The sequence below is a fragment of the Pseudophryne corroboree genome, chromosome 8 (assembly GCF_028390025.1).
Source record: "Pseudophryne corroboree isolate aPseCor3 chromosome 8, aPseCor3.hap2, whole genome shotgun sequence".
NCBI lineage: Eukaryota > Metazoa > Chordata > Amphibia > Anura > Myobatrachidae > Pseudophryne > Pseudophryne corroboree.
Window position 1 is genome coordinate 474,223,065 of NC_086451.1, and position 20,816 is coordinate 474,243,880.

Here is a 20,816-nt window from a genome sequence, read left to right on the forward strand (position 1 = left end):
TTTTTTAAAAAAACCCTAAAAAACAGCTTAAATCATTTGGGGGTCATTTTGATCCCATAGTATTATTAACCTCAATAACCATAATTTCCACTCATTTCCAGTCTATTTTGAACACCTCACACCTCACAATATTATTTTTAGTCCTAAAATTTGCACCGAGGTCGCTGGATGGCTAAGCTAAGCGACACAAGTGGCCGACACAAACACCTGGCCCATCTAGGAGTGGCACTGCAGTGTCAGGCAGGATGGCACTTCAAAAAAATTGTCCCCAAACAGCACATGATGCAAAGAAAAAAAGAGGTGCACCAAGGTCGCTGTGTGACTAAGCTAAGCAACACAAGTGGCCGACACAAACACCTGGCCCATCTAGGAGTGGCACTGCAGTGTCAGGCAGGATGGCACTTCAAAAAAATAGTCCCCAAACAGCACATGATGCAAAGAAAAAAAGAAGCGCACCAAGGTCGCTGTGTGACTAAGCTAAGCGACACAAGTGGCCGACACAAACACCTGGCCCATCTAGGAGTGGCACTGCAGTGTCAGGCAGGATGGCACTTCAAAAAAATTGTCCCCAAACAGCACATGATGCAAAGAAAAAAAGAGGTGCACCAAGGTCGCTGTGTGACTAAGCTAAGCAACACAAGTGGCCGACACAAACACCTGGCCCATCTAGGAGTGGCACTGCAGTGTCAGGCAGGATGGCACTTCAAAAAAATAGTCCCCAAACAGCACATGATGCAAAGAAAAAAAGAAGCGCACCAAGGTCGCTGTGTGACTAAGCTAAGCGACACAAGTGGCCGACACAAACACCTGGCCCATCTAGGAGTGGCACTGCAGTGTCAGGCAGGATGGCACTTCAAAAAAATTGTCCCCAAACAGCACATGATGCAAAGAAAAAAAGAGGCGCACCAAGGTGGCTGTGTGACTAAGCTAAGCGACACAAGTGGCCGACACAAACACCTGGCCCATCTAGGAGTGGCACTGCAGTGTCAGGCAGGATGGCACTACAAAAAAATAGTCCTCAAACAGCACATGATGCAAAGAAAAATTAAAGAAAAAAGAGGTGCAAGATGGAATTGTCCTTGGGCCCTCCCACCCACCCTTATGTTGTATAAACAGGACATGCACACTTTAACGAACCCATCATTTCAGTGACAGAGTCTGCCACACGACTGTGACTGAAATGACTGGTTGGTTTGGGCCCCCACCAAAAAAGAAGCAATCAATCTCTCCTTGCACAAACTGGCTCTACAGAGGCAAGATGTCCACCTCATCATCATCCTCCGATTCCTCACCCCTTTCACTGTGTACATCCCCCTCCTCACAGATTATTAATTCGTCCCCACTGGAATCCACCATCTCAGGTCCCCGTGTACTTTCTGGAGGCTGCTGGTGAATGTCTCCACGGAGGAATTGATTATAATTCATTTTAATGAACATCATCTTCTCCACATTTTCTGGAAGTAACCTCGTACGCCGATTGCTGACAAGGTGAGCGGCTGCACTAAACACTCTTTCGGAGTACACACTGGAGGGAGGGCAATTTAGGTAGAATAAAGCCAGTTTGTGCAAGGGCCTCCAAATTGTCTCTTTTTCCTGCCAGTATACGTACGGACTGTCTGACGTGCCTACTTGGATGCGGTCACTCATATAATCCTCCACCATTCTTTCAATGGTGACAGAATCATATGCAGTGACAGTAGACGACATGTCAGTAATCGTTGGCAGGTCCTTCAGTCCGGACCAGATGTCAGCACTCGCTCCAGACTGCCCTGCATCACCGCCAGCGGGTGGGCTCGGAATTCTTAGAATTTTCCTCGCACCCCCAGTTGCGGGAGAATGTGAAGGAGGAGATGGTGACGGGTCACGTTCCGCTTGACTTGACAATTTACTCACCAGCAGGTCTTTGAACCTCTGCAGACTTGTGTCTGCCGGAAAGAGAGATACATCGTAGGTTTTAAATCTAGGATCGAGCACGGTGGCCAAAATGTAGTGCTCTGATATCAACAGATTGACCACCCATGAATCCTGGTTAAGCGAATTAAGGGCTCCATCCACAAGTCCCACATGCCTAGCGGAATCGCTCTGTTTTAGCTCCTCCTTCAATGTCTCCAGCTTCTTCTGCAAAAGCCTGATGAGGGGAATGACCTGACTCAGGCTGGCAGTGTCTGAACTGACTTCACGTGTGGCAAGTTCAAAGGGTTGCAGAACCTTGCACAACGTTGAAATCATTCTCCACTGCGCTTGAGTCAGGTGCATTCCACCTCCTTTGCCTATATCGTGGCCAGATGTATAGGCTTGAATGGCCTTTTGCTTCTCCTCCATCCTCTGAAGCATATAGAGGGTTGAATTCCACCTCGTTACCACCTCTTGCTTCAGATGATGGCAGGGCAGGTTCAGGAATGTTTGGTGGTGCTCCAGTCTTCTGTACGCGGTGCCTGAATGCCGAAAGTGGCCCGCAATTCTTCGGGCCACCGACAGCATCTCTTGCACGCCCCTGTCGTTTTTTAAATAATTCTGCACCACCAAATTCAAGGTATGTGCAAAACATGGGACGTGATGGAATTTGCCCAGATGTAATGCACGCACAATATTGCTGGCGTTGTCCGATGTCACAAATCCCCAGGAGAGTCCAATTGGGGTAAGCCATTCTGCGATGATCTTCCTCAGTTGCCGTAAGAGGTTGTCAGCTGTGTGCCTATTCTGGAAAGCGGTGATACAAAGCGTAGCCTGCCTAGGAACGAGTTGGCATTTGCGAGATGCTGCTACTGCTGCCGCCGCTGCTGTTCTTGCTGCGGGAGGCAATACATCTACCCAGTGGGCTGTCACAGTCATATAGTCCTGAGTCTGCCCTGCTCCACTTGTCCACATGTCCGTGGTTAAGTGGACATTGGGTACAACTGCATTTTTTAGGACACTGGTGACTCTTTTTCTGAGGTCTGTGTACATTTTCGGTATCGCCTGCCTAGAGAAATGGAACCTAGATGGTATTTGGTACCGGGGACACAGTACCTCAATCAAGTCTATAGTTGCCTCTGAATTAACGATGGATACCGGAACCACGTTTCTCACCGCCCTGGCTGCCAAGGCCTGAGTTATCTGATTTGCAGCAGGATGACTGCTGTGATATTTCATCTTCCTCGCAAAGGACTGTTGGACAGTCAATTGCTTACTGGAAGTAGTACAAGTGGTCTTCCAACTTCCCCTCTGGGATGACGATCGACTCCCAGCAGCAACAACAGCAGCGCCAGCAGCAGTAGGCGTTACACTCAAGGATGCATCGGAGGAATCCCAGGCAGGAGAGGACTCGTCAGACTTGACAGTGACATGGCCTGCAGGACTATTGGCTTTCCTGGGTAAGGAGGAAATTGACACTGAGGGAGTTGGTGGTGTGGTTTGCGCAAGCTTGGTTACAAGAGGAAGGGATTTAGTGGTCAGTGGACTGCTTCCGCTATCACCCAAAGTTTATGAACTTGTCACTGACTTATGATGAATGCGCTGAAGGTGACGTATAAGGGAGGATGTTCCGAGGTGGTTAACGTCCTTACTCCTACTCATTACAGCTTGACAAAGGCAACACACGGCTTGACACCTGTTGTCCGCATTTGTGTTGAAATAATTCCACACCGAAGAGCTGATTTTTTTTGTATTTTGACCAGGCATGTCAATGGCCATATTCCTCCCACGGACAACAGGTGTCTCCCCGGGTGCCTGACTTAAACAAACCACCTCACCATCAGAATCCTCCTTGTCAATTTCCTCCCCAGCGCCAGCAACACCCATATCCTCATCCTGGTGTACTTCAACAGTGACATCTTCAATTTGACTATCAGGAACTGGACTGCGGATGCTCCTTCCAGCACTTGCAGGGGGCGTGCAAATGGTGGAAGGCGCAAGCTCTTCCCTTCCAGTGTTGGGAAGGTCAGGCATCGCAACCGACACAATTGGACTCTCCTTGGGGATTTGGGATTTAGAAGAACGCACAGTTCTTTGCTGTGCTTTTGCCAGCTTAAGTCTTTTCTTTTTTCTAGCGAGAGGATGAGTGCTTCCATCCTCATGTGAAGCTGAACCACTAGCCATGAACATAGGCCAGGGCCTCAGCCGTTCCTTGCCACTCCGTGTCGTAAATGGCATATTGGCAAGTTTACGCTTCTCCTCAGACGCTTTTAATTTAGATTTTTGGGTCATTTTACTGAACTTTTGTGTTTTGGATTTTACATGCTCTCTACTATGACATTGGGCATCGGCCTTGGCAGACGACGTTGATGGCATTTCATCGTCTCGGCCATGACTAGTGGCAGCAGCTTCAGCACGAGGTGGAAGTGGATCTTGATCTTTCCCTATTTTAACCTCCACATTTTTGTTCTCCATTTTTTAATGTGTGGAATTATATGCCAGTATCAATAGCAATGGCCTACTACTATATTTACTGTGCAAAACTAAAATGCACCACAGGTATAGAATGTAGATGGATAGTATACTTAATGGATGACGAGTGACGACACAGAGGTAGGTACAGCAGTGGCCTACCGTACTGCTATATATAGTATACTGGTGGACACTGTCAGCAAACTGCAAAACTAAAATGCACCACAGGTATAGAATGTAGATGGATAGTATACTTAATGAATGACGAGTGACGACACAGAGGTAGGTACACAGCAGTGGCCTACCGTACTGCTATATATAGTATACTGGTGGACACTGTCAGCAAACTGCAAAACTACAATGCACCACAGGTATAGAATGTAGATGGATAGTATACTTAATGGATGACGAGTGACGACACTAAGGTAGGTACAGCAGTGGATTACCGTACTGCTATATATAGTATACTGGTGGACACTGTCAGCAAACTGCAAAACTAAAATGCACCACAGGTATATAATGTAGATGGATAGTATACTTAATGGATGACGAGTGACAACACAGAGGTAGGTACAGCAGTGGCCTGCCGTACTGCTATATATAGTATACTGGTGGACACTGTCAGCAAACTGCAAAACTAAAATGCACCACAGGTATAGAATGTAGATGGATAGTATACTTAATGGATGACGAGTGACGATACAGAGGTAGGTACACAGCAGTGGCCTACCGTACTGCTATATATAGTATACTGGTGGACACTGTCAGCAAACTGCAAAACTAAAATACACCACAGGTATAGAATGTAGATGGATAGTATACTTAATGGATGACGAGTGACGACACCGAGGTAGGTACAGCAGTGGCCTACCGTACTGCTATATATAGAATACTGGTGTACACTGTCAGCAAACTGCAAAACTAAAATGCACCACAGGTATAGAATGTAGATGGATAGTATACTTAATGGATGACGAGTGACGACACAGAGGTAGGTACAGCAGTGGCCTACCGTACTGCTATATATGGTATACTGGTGGACACTGTCAGCAAACTGCAAAACTAAAATGTACCACAGGTATATAATGTAGATGGATAGTATACTTAATGGATGACGAGTGACGACACAGAGGTAGGTACAGCAGTGGCCGACCGTACTGCTATATATAGTATACTGGTGGACACTGTCAGCAAACTGCAAAACTAAAATGCACCACAGGTATAGAATGTAGATGGATAGTATACTTAATGGATGACGAGTGACGACACAGAGGTAGGTACAGCAGTGGCCTACCGTACTGCTATATATAGTATACTGGTGGACACTGTCAGCAAACTGCAAAACTAAAATGCACCATAGGTATAGAATGTAGATGGATAGTATACTTAATGGATGACGAGTGACGACACAGAGGTAGGTACAGCAGTGGCCTACCGTACTGCTATATATAGTATACTGGTGGACACTGTCAGCAAACTGCAAAACTAAAATGCACCACAGGTATAGAATGTAGATGGATAGTATACTTAATGGATGACGACACAGAGGTAGGTACAGCAGTGCACTCTGCACTGTACTCCTCCTATATAATACTAATTATATCCCCAGTCCTCACAATAAAGCAGCACACTGAGCACAGATATGGAGTGTTTTTCAGGCAGACAACGTATACTGGTGGTCACTGTCAGCAAAACTCTGCACTGTACTCCTGCTATATAATACAGCTGCTCCCCAGTCCCCACAATTAAGCAGTGTGAGCACTCAGCACAGATATATTATGCAGCACACTGAGCACAGATATGGTATGGAGCGTTTTTTTTCAGGCAGAGAACGGATAAAAACTGGTGGTCACTTATCAGCAAAACTCTGCACTGTACTCCTAACAGCTGCTCCCCAATCCTCCCCACAATTAAGCAATAAACAACCAATCAACTGTCTTCTACAATAAACGGAGAGGACGCCAGCCACGTCCTCTCCCTATCATCTCCAATGCACAAGTGAAAATGGCGGCGACGCGCGGCTGCTTATATAGAATCCGAATCTCGCGAGAATCCGACAGCGGGATGATGACGTTCGGACGCGCTCGGGTTAGCCGAGCAAGGCGGGAAGGTTCGAACATGCCTCGGACCCGTGTAAACAAGGTGAAGTTCGGGGGGGTTCGGTTTCCGAGAAACCGAACCCGCTCATCACTAATTTATACACAATTCCACACAGTAATGCCCCTTACACATATGAGACACATTAATGTCCTTATACACATAATGTGCCTTACACATTATGATAACCTTTATTAATGCCCTTTTACACATAATGTCCCTTACACATATGGTGCACATTATTAATGCCCTTATACACATAATGACACACGTAGTGCCCCCTACACATTTGCTGCACATTATTAGTGCCCCTATACACATAATGACACACATACAGTAGTACTCTGTTACACATATGCCGCACATTATTAATGCCCTTATACACATAATGACACGCATAGTGCCCCTTACACATATGTTGCACATTATTAATGCATTTTTACATGACACACATAATGTTCCTTACACATATTCTGAACACTACTGCACAACCAACCCACTTACATGCACACAGCACTCACACTTCCACTAACACTGTGACCTCTGCCTCTGCTTGGATACAGATGTGTCCTCATAAATCTTGCATCAATGCTAACGTCGGGCACTTTTTTTTATGAAAATGCATCTTATTTGCATTGCTATGTGGCTAGGATGCACAAGCTGCTACTGCTGATAAAAATGATATGCGGCATGCCTATATTCTGTGTGAGACTGTGACTGTATCTGCATATGAAATGCTACACACAGAATATAGGCATGTTGCATATCATTTTAATCAGCAGAAGCTGCTGATGCCCCTAGGCATATCAAATGCCCTAGGCAATTGCCTAGTTTACCTATGCCTATGGACGGCTCTGGGCTCATATATTCCTAATTTCCTCTCTCCACGGTGCCTCCATCTGCCCTTTGCGCTGTGCTCCCCTCTGCTCTCTGCACTGTGCCCCCCTCTGCGCTGTGCCCCCCTCTGCTCTCTGCACTGTGCCCCCCTCTGCTCTCTGCACTGTGCCCCCCTCTGCGCTGTGCCCCCTCTGCACTGTGCCCCCCTCTGCGCTGTGCCCCCCTCTGCTCTCTGCACTGTGCCCCCCCTCTGCACTGTGCCCCCCTCTGCCCTCTGCACTGTGTCCCCCTCTGCGCTGTGCCCCCTCTGCTCTCTGCACTGTGCCCCCACTCTGCGCTGTGCCCCCTTCTGCCCTCTGCGCTGTGCCCCCCTCTGCGCTGTGCCCCCCTCTGCTCTCTGCACGGTGCCTCCCTCTGCGCTGTGTCCCCCCCCTCTGCACTGTGCCCCCCTCTGCTCTCTGCATGGTGTGCCCCCTCTGCTCTCTACAGGGTGCCCCTCTCTACGCTGTGCCTCCCTCTGTGCTATTGTCACCTCTGCGCTGTGCGCCCTCTGCTCTCTGCACGGTGTCCCTCTCTATGCTGTGCCCTCCTCTATGCTGTGCCCTCCTCTGTGTTGTGCCCCCACTACCCTGTGCCCCCCTCTGCCCTCTGCATCTCTGCTGCCTGTGCTGTGCCCCCCTCTGCTCTCTGCATTGTGCCACCCACTGCGTAGTGCCCCCCTCTGTGCTGTGCCACCCTCTGCTCTCTGCACAGTGCCCTCTGCGCTGTGCCCCCCTCCGCTCTCTGTATGGTGTGCCCCCTCTGCTCTCTGCCCCCCTCTGCTCTCTGCGCAGTGCCCCTCTCTATGCTGTGCCCCCCTCTGCGCTATGGCCCCCTCTGCTCTGTACCCCCCTCTTTGCCCTCTGCGCAGTGTCCCTCTTCTCTCTGTGTAGTGCCCCCCTATGCTCTGTGCATGGTGCCCCCCTCTGTGTGCAGTTTTCCACTCTGCGTAGTGCCCCCCTATGTCTGTGCACAGTGCCCCCCTCTTTGTGCAGTTTTCCTCTCTGCGTAGTGCCCCCTATGCTCTGTGTGCGGGGCCCCCCTCTGCTTACTGAGCAGCAGATAATGACACCAGGTGCTGGAGAGTAACAACTGTGTGATCATATTAGCACCAGCAGTTACAGATACTGTACAAACAATATATTGGGGTGCCCGAGTCCCCTAACCCCCTATGACAAGAACAATGGCAGTCCATTCATATACATGGCTAGCGGCAGCACACACATTGCGGGTGCTCCAGCACCTATCGTTATCCCCATAAATATGGACCCCGCTTAATTACTGTGACGAGCTCTGCTAAACAATGTAAGGAGGAGAATGCAGTATTATAGGTCCTATCTCCTATTAGCCCAGATCTGTGACTCTGTGACTGTGTGTATAACACTGGGCGGAGTCACAATGCTGGGCGGAGTCACAGACATAGCGTCACATATCTGCCCAAATACCTCTCCGCTATCTTCCCGGCCGGACGCGTCAGCCTCCCCACGGTTACCGACTCCTGTGTTGGGGTTAGGAGGGCACCTGAGCCCGGCCATAGGATGCCATGAGGCGGAGGATGAGGCCGCCTCCTGACATTGCTGCGGGCACCGAGGATCCCCGGATCCCCTCTCCCGAGTCTCTGTCAGCCGCCGGGGGGGTGCCCTATGCGTGTCACTGCCTGGCGCACTCCCGCCTGTCAACTGCTGCTGCAGCCTAGTTGCGACCCTGACTCCGAGCCCCTGCCGCCATTACCCGGACAGCAATAGAAGCGCCAGCAGCAAGTGTGAGGGACCTTGCATCCGGTTCACTACAGCGCTACTACACCCCTACCCCTAACCGCATCCGGTTCACTACTACACCCCTACCCCACCCGCGGCGCACCCACCCCTTCCCCACCCGCAGCGCCTCCAGAACCCTTACCCCATCTACCACAGCCCCGCACCTGCCCCTCCCAACCCACCCACGTCACGCCCGCCCCTCCCCCAACTACAACACCTCTAGACCCCCTTCCCTATTCGCAACCCCCACTCTGCCCCATCCGACCCGCAGCACCTCCCGACCCCCTCCCCCATCCACAAACACCGCCACTCCTCCAACCATATTACTTCCGGACACCCTCCCCCATCTGCAGCACCCCCACATCCGGCCCTCTCCCACCCATGGCACCCCCACAATTGCCCCTCCCCCACCCGCTGCACCCCCGCACCCTCTCCCCCATCCGGGTCTCCACCGCACCAGCCACTCCCCCAACCACAGCACCCACTAGGTGATTCATCGCGCCCTGCATGCACCGTTCACGCTGTCGCAAGGGACTACGGCCCCTTAACCATTGCACGTCCTTTGTCCATGCAATATTTCACCACTCAGAAAATTATGATTGACGGTAATACTCCATATAATAAAAATGTTGCACGCCCAAAGGGTTAAAGGGGCGTAGCCCCTTCCGACGGTGTGAATAGCCGTTCAGCAGCTTGTACTGTATACATTTTACATTATTGGTGCACATGCGCTATAAGAAACCTTCTGGTAGAAGAACCCTGTAAATCTTCTTCTGCTCCCATCAGTGGCAGTAAATATTCTGTGGTAGGATAGGAGAGAGGGGATCAGTATTATCTAGAGATGAGCGCCTGAAATTTTTCGGGTTTTGTGTTTTGGTTTTGGGTTCGGTTCCGCGGCCGTGTTTTGGGTTCGAACGCGTTTTGGCAAAACCTCACCGAATTTTTTTTGTCGGATTCGGGTGTGTTTTGGATTCGGGTGTTTTTTTCCAAAAACACTAAAAAACAGCTTAAATCATAGAATTTGGGGGTCATTTTGATCCCAAAGTATTATTAACCTCAAAAACCATAATTTACACTCATTTTCAGTCTATTCTGAATACCTCACACCTCACAATATTATTTTTAGTCCTAAAATTTGCACCGAGGTCGCTGTGTGAGTAAGATAAGCGACCCTAGTGGCCGACACAAACACCGGGCCCATCTAGGAGTGGCACTGCAGTGTCACGCAGGATGTCCCTTCCAAAAAACCCTCCCCAAACAGCACATGACGCAAAGAAAAAAAGAGGCGCAATGAGGTAGCTGTGTGAGTAAGATTAGCGACCCTAGTGGCCGACACAAACACCGGGCCCATCTAGGAGTGGCACTGCAGTGTCACGCAGGATGGCCCTTCCAAAAAACCCTCCCCAAACAGCACATGACGCAAAGAAAAAAAGAGGCGCAATGAGGTAGCTGTGTGAGTAAGATTAGCGACCCTAGTGGCCGACACAAACACCGGGCCCATCTAGGAGTGGCACTGCAGTGTCACGCAGGATGGCCCTTCCAAAAAACCCTCCCCAAACAGCACATGACGCAAAGAAAAAAAGAGGCGCAATGAGGTAGCTGACTGTGTGAGTAAGATTAGCGACCCTAGTGGCCGACACAAACACCGGGCCCATCTAGGAGTGGCACTGCAGTGTCACGCAGGATGTCCCTTCCAAAAAACCCTCCCCAAACAGCACATGACGCAAAGAAAAAAAGAGGCGCAATGAGGTAGCTGTGTGAGTAAGATTAGCGACCCTAGTGGCCGACACAAACACCGGGCCCATCTAGGAGTGGCACTGCAGTGTCACGCAGGATGTCCCTTCCAAAAAACCCTCCCCAAACAGCACATGACGCAAAGAAAAAAAGAGGCGCAATGAGGTAGCTGACTGTGTGAGTAAGATTAGCGACCCTAGTGGCCGACACAAACACCGGGCCCATCTAGGAGTGGCACTGCAGTGTCACGCAGGATGTCCCTTCCAAAAAACCCTCCCCAAACAGCACATGACGCAAAGAAAAAAAGAGGCCCAATGAGGTAGCTGACTGTGTGAGTAAGATTAGCGACCCTAGTGGCCGACACAAACACCGGGCCCATCTAGGAGTGGCACTGCAGTGTCACGCAGGATGTCCCTTCCAAAAAACCCTCCCCAATCAGCACATGATGCAAAGAAAAAGAAAAGAAAAAAGAGGTGCAAGATGGAATTGTCCTTGGGCCCTCCCACCCACCCTTATGTTGTATAAACAAAACAGGACATGCACACTTTAACCAACCCATCATTTCAGTGACAGGGTCTGCCACACGACTGTGACTGATATGACGGGTTGGTTTGGACCCCCCCCAAAAAAGAAGCAATTAATCTCTCCTTGCACAAACTGGCTCTACAGAGGCAAGATGTCCACCTCATCTTCACCCTCCGATATATCACCGTGTACATCCCCCTCCTCACAGATTATCAATTCGTCCCCACTGGAATCCACCATCTCAGCTCCCTGTGTACTTTGTGGAGGCAATTGCTGCTGGTCAATGTCTCCGCGGAGGAATTGATTATAATTCATTCTAATGAACATCATCTTCTCCACATTTTCTGGATGTAACCTCGTACGCCGATTGCTGACAAGGTGAGCGGCGGCACTAAACACTCTTTCGGAGTACACACTTGTGGGAGGGCAACTTAGGTAGAATAAAGCCAGTTTGTGCAAGGGCCTCCAAATTGCCTCTTTTTCCTGCCAGTATAAGTACGGACTGTGTGACGTGCCTACTTGGATGCGGTCACTCATATAATCCTCCACCATTCTATCAATGTTGAGAGAATCATATGCAGTGACAGTAGACGACATGTCCGTAATCGTTGTCAGGTCCTTCAGTCCAGACCAGATGTCAGCATCAGCAGTCACTCCAGACTGCCCTGCATCACCGCCAGCGGGTGGGCTCGGAATTCTGAGCCTTTTCCTCGCACCCCCAGTTGCGGGAGAATGTGAAGGAGGAGATGTTGACAGGTCGCGTTCCGCTTGACTTGACAATTTTGTCACCAGCAGGTCTTTCAACCCCAGCAGACCTGTGTCTGCCGGAAAGAGAGATCCAAGGTAGGCTTTAAATCTAGGATCGAGCACGGTGGCCAAAATGTAGTGCTCTGATTTCAACAGATTGACCACCCGTGAATCCTTGTTAAGCGAATTAAGGGCTGCATCCACAAGTCCCACATGCCTAGCGGAATCGCTCCCTTTTAGCTCCTTCTTTAATGCCTCCAGCTTCTTCTGCAAAAGCCTGATGAGGGGAATGACCTGACTCAGGCTGGCAGTGTCTGAACTGACTTCACGTGTGGCAAGTTCAAAGGGCATCAGAACCTTGCACAACGTTGAAATCATTCTCCACTGCACTTGAGACAGGTGCATTCCACCTACTATATCGTGCTCAATTGTATAGGCTTGAATGGCCTTTTGCTGCTCCTCCAACCTCTGAAGCATATAGAGGGTTGAATTCCACCTCGTTACCACTTCTTGCTTCAGATGATGGCAGGGCAGGTTCAGTAGTTTTTGGTGGTGCTCCAGTCTTCTGTACGTGGTGCCTGTACGCCGAAAGTGTCCCGCAATTTTTCTGGCCACCGACAGCATCTCTTGCACGCCCCTGTCGTTTTTTAAAAAATTCTGCACCACCAAATTCAAGGTATGTGCAAAACATGGGACGTGCTGGAATTTGCCCATATTTAATGCACACACAATATTGCTGGCGTTGTCCGATGCCACAAATCCACAGGAGAGTCCAATTGGGGTAAGCCATTCCGCGATGATCTTCCTCAGTTGCCGTAAGAGGTTTTCAGCTGTGTGCGTATTCTGGAAAGCGGTGATACAAAGCGTAGCCTGCCTAGGAAAGAGTTGGCGTTTGCGAGATGCTGCTACTGGTGCCGCCGCTGCTGTTCTTGCGGCGGGAGTCCATACATCTACCCAGTGGGCTGTCACAGTCATATAGTCCTGACCCTGCCCTGCTCCACTTGTCCACATGTCCGTGGTTAAGTGGACATTGGGTACAACTGCATTTTTTAGGACACTGGTGAGTCTTTTTCTGACGTCCGTGTACATTCTCGGTATCGCCTGCCTAGAGAAGTGGAACCTAGATGGTATTTGGTAACGGGGGCACACTGCCTCAATAAATTGTCTAGTTCCCTGTGAACTAACGGCGGATACCGGACACACGTCTAACACCAACATAGTTGTCAAGGACTCAGTTATCCGCTTTGCAGTAGGATGACTGCTGTGATATTTCATCTTCCTCGCAAAGGACTGTTGAACAGTCAATTGCTTACTGGAAGTAGTACAAGTGGGCTTACGACTTCCCCTCTGGGATGACCATCGACTCCCAGCGGCAACAACAGCAGCGCCAGCAGCAGTAGGCGTTACACGCAAGGATGCATCGGAGGAATCCCAGGCAGGAGAGGACTCGTCAGAATTGCCAGTGACATGGCCTGCAGGACTATTGGCATTCCTGGGGAAGGAGGAAATTGACACTGAGGGAGTTGGTGGGGTGGTTTGCGTGAGCTTGGTTACAAGAGGAAGGGATTTACTGGTCAGTGGACTGCTTCCGCTGTCACCCAAAGTTTTTGAACTTGTCACTGACTTATTATGAATGCGCTGCAGGTGACGTATAAGGGAGGATGTTCCGAGGTGGTTGACGTCCTTACCCCTACTTATTACAGCTTGACAAAGGGAACACACGGCTTGACACCTGTTGTCCGCATTTCTGGTGAAATACCTCCACACCGAAGAGCTGATTTTTTTGGTATTTTCACCTGGCATGTCAACGGCCATATTCCTCCCACGGACAACAGGTGTCTCCCCGGGTGCCTGACTTAAACAAACCACCTCACCATCAGAATCCTCCTGGTCAATTTCCTCCCCAGCGCCAGCAACACCCATATCCTCCTCATCCTGGTGTACTTCAACACTGACATCTTCAATCTGACTATCAGGAACTGGACTGCGGGTGCTCCTTCCAGCACTTGCAGGGGGCGTGCAAATGGTGGAAGGCGCATGCTCTTCACGTCCAGTGTTGGGAAGGTCAGGCATCGCAACCGACACAATTGGACTCTCCTTGTGGATTTGGGATTTCAAAGAACGCACAGTTCTTTGCGGTGCTTTTGCCAGCTTGAGTCTTTTCAGTTTTCTAGCGAGAGGCTGAGTGCTTCCATCCTCATGTGAAGCTGAACCACTAGCCATGAACATAGGCCAGGGCCTCAGCCGTTCCTTGCCACTCCGTGTGGTAAATGGCATATTGGCAAGTTTACGCTTCTCCTCCGACAATTTTATTTTAGGTTTTGGAGTCCTTTTTTTACTGATATTTGGTGTTTTGGTTTTGACATGCTCTGTACTATGCCATTGGGCATCGGCCTTGGCAGACGACGTTGCTGGCATTTCATCGTCTCGGCCATGACTAGTGGCAGCAGCTTCAGCACGAGGTGGAAGTGGATCTTGATCTTTCCCTAATTTTGGAACCTCAACATTTTTGTTCTCCATATTTTAATAGGCACAACTAAAAGGCACCTCAGGTAAACAATGGAGATGGATGGATTGGATACTAGTATACAATTATGGACGGGCTGCCGAGTGCCGACACAGAGGTAGCCACAGCCGTGAACTACCGCACTGTACTGTGTCTGCTGCTAATATATAGACTGGTTGATAAAGAGATAGTATACTCGTAACTAGTATGTATGTATAAAGAAAGAAAAAAAAACCACGGTTAGGTGGTATATACAATTATGGACGGGCTGCCGAGTGCCGACACAGAGGTAGCCACAGCCGTGAACTACCGCACTGTACTGTGTCTGCTGCTAATATATAGACTGGTTGATAAAGAGATAGTATACTCGTAACTAGTATGTATGTATAAAGAAAGAAAAAAAAACCACGGTTAGGTGGTATATACAATTATGGACGGGCTGCCGAGTGCCGACACAGAGGTAGCCACAGCCGTGAACTACCGCACTGTACTGTGTCTGCTGCTAATATATAGACTGGTTGATAAAGAGATAGTATACTCGTAACTAGTATGTATGTATAAAGAAAGAAAAAAAAACCACGGTTAGGTGGTATATACAATTATGGACGGGCTGCCGAGTGCCGACACAGAGGTAGCCACAGCCGTGAACTACCGCACTGTACTGTGTCTGCTGCTAATATATAGACTGGTTGATAAAGAGATAGTATACTCGTAACTAGTATGTATGTATAAAGAAAGAAAAAAAAACCACGGTTAGGTGGTATATACAATTATGGACGGGCTGCCGAGTGCCGACACAGAGGTAGCCACAGCCGTGAACTACCGCACTGTACTGTGTCTGCTGCTAATATATAGACTGGTTGATAAAGAGATAGTATACTCGTAACTAGTATGTATGTATAAAGAAAGAAAAAAAAACCACGGTTAGGTGGTATATACAATTATGGACGGGCTGCCGAGTGCCGACACAGAGGTAGCCACAGCCGTGAACTACCGCACTGTACTGTGTCTGCTGCTAATATATAGACTGGTTGATAAAGAGATAGTATACTCGTAACTAGTATGTATGTATAAAGAAAGAAAAAAAAACCACGGTTAGGTGGTATATACAATTATGGACGGGCTGCCGAGTGCCGACACAGAGGTAGCCACAGCCGTGAACTACCGCACTGTACTGTGTCTGCTGCTAATATATAGACTGGTTGATAAAGAGATAGTATACTCGTAACTAGTATGTATGTATAAAGAAAGAAAAAAAAACCACGGTTAGGTGGTATATACAATTATGGACGGGCTGCCGAGTGCCGACACAGAGGTAGCCACAGCCGTGAACTACCGCACTGTACTGTGTCTGCTGCTAATATAGACTGGTTGATAAAGAGATAGTATACTCGTAACTAGTATGTATGTATAAAGAATGAAAAAAAAACCACGGTTAGGTGGTATATACAATTATGGACGGGCTGCCGAGTGCCGACACAGAGGTAGCCACAGCCGTGAACTACCGCACTGTACTGTGTCTGCTGCTAATATATAGACTGGTTGATAAAGAGATAGTATACTCGTAACTAGTATGTATGTATAAAGAAAGAAAAAAAAACCACGGTTAGGTGGTATATACAATTATGGACGGGCTGCCGAGTGCCGACACAGAGGTAGCCACAGCCGTGAACTACCGCACTGTACTGTGTCTGCTGCTAATATATAGACTGGTTGATAAAGAGATAGTATACTCGTAACTAGTATGTATGTATAAAGAAAGAAAAAAAAACCACGGTTAGGTGGTATATACAATTATGGACGGGCTGCCGAGTGCCGACACAGAGGTAGCCACAGCCGTGAACTACCGCACTGTACTGTGTCTGCTGCTAATATAGACTGGTTGATAAAGAGATAGTATACTACTAATATTATATACTGGTGGTCAGGTCACTGGTCACTAGTCACACTGGCAGTGGCACTCCTGCAGCAAAAGTGTGCACTGTTTAATTTTAATATAATATTATGTACTCCTGGCTCCTGCTATAACCTATAACTGGCACTGCAGTAGTGCTCCCCAGTCTCCCCCACAATTATAAGCTGTGTGAGCTGAGCAGTCAGACAGATATATAATATATATAGATGATGCAGCACACTGGCCTGAGCCTGAGCAGTGCACACAGATATGGTATGTGACTGACTGAGTCACTGTGTGTATCGCTTTTTTCAGGCAGAGAACGGATATATTAAATAAACTGCACTGTGTGTCTGGTGGTCACTCACTATATAATATATTATGTACTCCTGGCTCCTGCTATAACCTATAACTGGCACTGCAGTAGTGCTCCCCAGTCTCCCCCACAATTATAAGCTGTGTGAGCTGAGCAGTCAGACAGATATATATAATATTATATATAGATAATAGATGATGCAGCACACTGGCCTGAGCCTGAGCAGTGCACACAGATATGGTATGTGACTGAGTCACTGTGTGCTGTGTATCGCTTTTTTCAGGCAGAGAACGGATTATAAATAAAAGTGGTGGTCACTGGTCACTATCAGCAAAACTCTGCACTGTACACTACTGAGTACTCCTAATGCTCCCCAAAATTAGTAAATCAAGTGTCTCTCTAATCTATTCTAATTCTAAACGGAGAGGACGCCAGCCACGTCCTCTCCCTATCAATCTCAATGCACGTGTGAAAATGGCGGCGACGCGCGGCTCCTTATATAGAATCCGAGTCTCGCGATAGAATCCGAGCCTCGCGAGAATCCGACAGCGTCATGATGACGTTCGGGCGCGCTCGGGTTAACCGAGCAAGGCGGGAAGATCCGAGTCGCTCGGACCCGTGAAAAAAAACATGAAGTTCTGGCGGGTTCGGATTCAGAGAAACCGAACCCGCTCATCTCTAGTATTATCTACCTCCGCACGGGATGCCGAATGTCAGTGATGGAGCAGAAGCGGAGACTGGAAGGGGCAGCGTACAATAATGACTAGCGGCAGATGTAGCGTCTGAGAAGCAATACTTACATTGTTATCTCACAGTATCCCCCGTCCACAATCTAGAACTGGAATGGAGACTACAGCATCATATAATTAGGGAATAATCACTAGAAGTATTGCCAAACTCTCTGTTGGGGGTCATTTCTGTAGTTGGTGCCTTAATTTCTACTTTGACTGATTACTGTAACGTTATTCTTCACGCAGATTAAGCTGACTGTATCGCCCGCTTAGCATATTCCGGAGTGTAAGATACCTTCACTGCTTTAGCCGAGGAAAAGAGAAAAAAACACTTTCATAAATCATTTTTCTTAAATATTCATTTCATTAAACTCAAGGAGGGAAGACTGATTTATAAAACAATTTCTGCTAATGAAATTATTTCAGACGCACGGTTCTCCAAGCTTACATGCTGATTCTTTTTACAATATGCTAATATAATTGACCTCTCTATCATTCATGCAGAATTCCAGTGTGATTCCTTAATGAGACTTGTTGACTTGATAGAAGAACCTTAGAACACTGTAATGTGCTGTACTGTACTGTGTCTTGTATGTTCTGACAAATAACAGTGCAACAATTTACAAACAAAGTAATTAAGGAAAATAAGAAAAAACGCAGGCGTGCCAGGAAAAAGGCAGGGCGTGTTTGTGACGTCAAAACAGGAACTGAACAGTCTGAAGTCATCGCAAGCGCTGAGTAGGTTTTGAGCTACTCTAAAACTATTACAACGGGCGATGTAGTTTCACACTGGGTCTAGCGAAGCTTTTCAGTCGCACTGGTGTCTGCAGAGTGATTGACATGAAGTGGGCGTTTCTGGGTGTGAACTGACCGTTTTCAGGGAGTGTTCGAAAAAACGCAGGTGTGCCAGGAAAAATGCAGGGCGTGTTTGTGACGTCAAAACAGGAACTGAACAGTCTGAAGTCATCGCAAGCGCTGAGTAGGTTTTGAGCTACTCTAAAACTGCACAAAAAAACTTTGTCGCCGCTCTGCGATTCTTTCATTCGCACTTCTGCTAAGCTAAAATACACTCCCAGTGGGAGGCGGCATAGCATTTGGACGGCTGCTAAAAACTGCTAGCGAGCGAGCAACTCGGAATGACCCCCACAGATACTTTGAGCAGAGGCAGCACAGGTAGTAGGATCGACGCACATTACACATATGAAACGTGCACAGAAAAAGAACATTTTCCTCAGTTGTACAGTATATGCCTCTGTATGGGGGAGATGTATCGAGATAAAGTGGAGAAAGAGAAAGTACAGATGTGTCCTTATAGAATGTTGCATATGCACGGGCGCACGCTTTGCGGGAACACTATGCCATGGCAGGCTGCATACACTGGCACTCACACCCGACACCCGATCTCCCATGCTTTGCATGCTGCGATGCCTACGCAATGGGGCAACATTCCATAAGAACACATCTGTACCAACCCTTCAGCCCGTAACTGTCATGTACTGTATCTAGCACAGCCTGTAAAGCGACAAATGCTGATTGGTTGGTACTTTATCTCTCTCCATGTTTGATACGGGTGTGGTATGTTAGGTAGATTAGACTTAGGTTGACAGTGTCTAGGTCGACCACTATTGGTCAACAGTAAGTAGGTCGACGTGGTATGTAGGTCGACAGGGACTCTAGGTCGACATGAGAAAAGGTCGACATTAGTTTTTTTTTAGGTTTTTTGGTGTCGTTTTCTCTGTACAGTGACCGGGGACCCCAATTAGTGCACCGTGTCCCCTCGCATTGGCTCGCTTCGGGCAAGGTGTATCGCTCCACTACCGCTGTGCTCAGCACAGGTTACCGTTCCCAATTGTAGTCCATGTGGATTGTAAAGTATGAAAAAAAAAATGAAAAAAAAAATGTGAAAAACTCATGTCGACCTTTTGTCATGTCGATCTAGAACATGTCGACCTAGAGTACCTCTCGACCTAGAAACCATGTTGACCAAGTTACTGTCGACCAATAGTGGTCGACCTAGACAGTGTCGATCTGCTTACTGTCGACCTAAAGACCGGATCCCATTTGTTATATCTGCCTCTATATAAGCTTTGTATTAGTAAATAGGCACTGCATGTAAAAAAAAAAATATATATATATATATATATATATATATATATGTAGAGTTTATTTACTATGGGGAGATTTATCAAAGCTTGAAGAAAATTGAAAGAGGAGAGAGATAAAGTACCAGTCAATCAGCTCCTGTCATGTTACATGTTGTGTTTGAAAAATTACAGTTAAGAGCTGATTGATTTGCACTTTATCTCTCTCCAGTTTATCTCTGTCTAATATTTGATATATCTCCCCTTTGTACGATGGATAATGAGGGGAACACATTAGGGAAATTAATTAGCATACTGTAGATATATTTTATAAGCATAAGTGCATTTTACACTGTTAGGCAGTATATCACTCAGAGAGAGATAAAGTGGACGGAGATAAAGTACCAGCCAATCATGGTCTAACTGCTGTGTAACAGGCTGCGTTTGAAAAGCAAAGTTATTATAGGAGCTGATTGGCTGGTACTCTATCTACTACCACTTTATCTCTCTCCAACACTTAGTCCTTAGACCCCAGTATATTTTGCGGCAAAATGGAAAACACTAGAACGAACTGCTGATACCTTGACAGCTGAAAGTCGTTCATTTCGGTAGACAGTGGTCAGCGGCAGATACTACAAAACAACTTCCGTTCCACTACCCACACTGCCCCAGCCAGGATCTAGGCTTTTGCCTCAGCAGCCCTGTGAAATATTCCTGCTCGGATTGATAGAATTATTTAAACTGAGCTTGGAATTTTTTTTTACATTTTTTATTCTAAAACAAATAACCCTTCTCGGAGCGCCAGGACCCTCGCTGGGCGTCTTTCTCGCTCAGAATGTGCATCTTGTTGACATAAATAAAAAAACTGGGAGCGACAAAACTACTCTTCTAGATTGGGCTGATACAGTCGATGCGCAACATTTGTACATCTGTGCGCAAGTGCGTCTGAATCCATGTAGAAAGGGCTCCGATGCAGCAGCCACAACTTTTTACAAGCCAAATTCTATTGTGCTTTATATGTGACTTTTTGCAGTTAATGTCTCAGGGGGTAATTCTGATCGTAGATGTGCTAAATTTAGTACATCTACGGTTATTTGCTCTGACATGCGGGGGGACGCCCAGCACAGAGATAGTCCGCCCCGCATGTTAGGCCCTACCCCCCGCACAAGTACAAAAGCATCTCACAG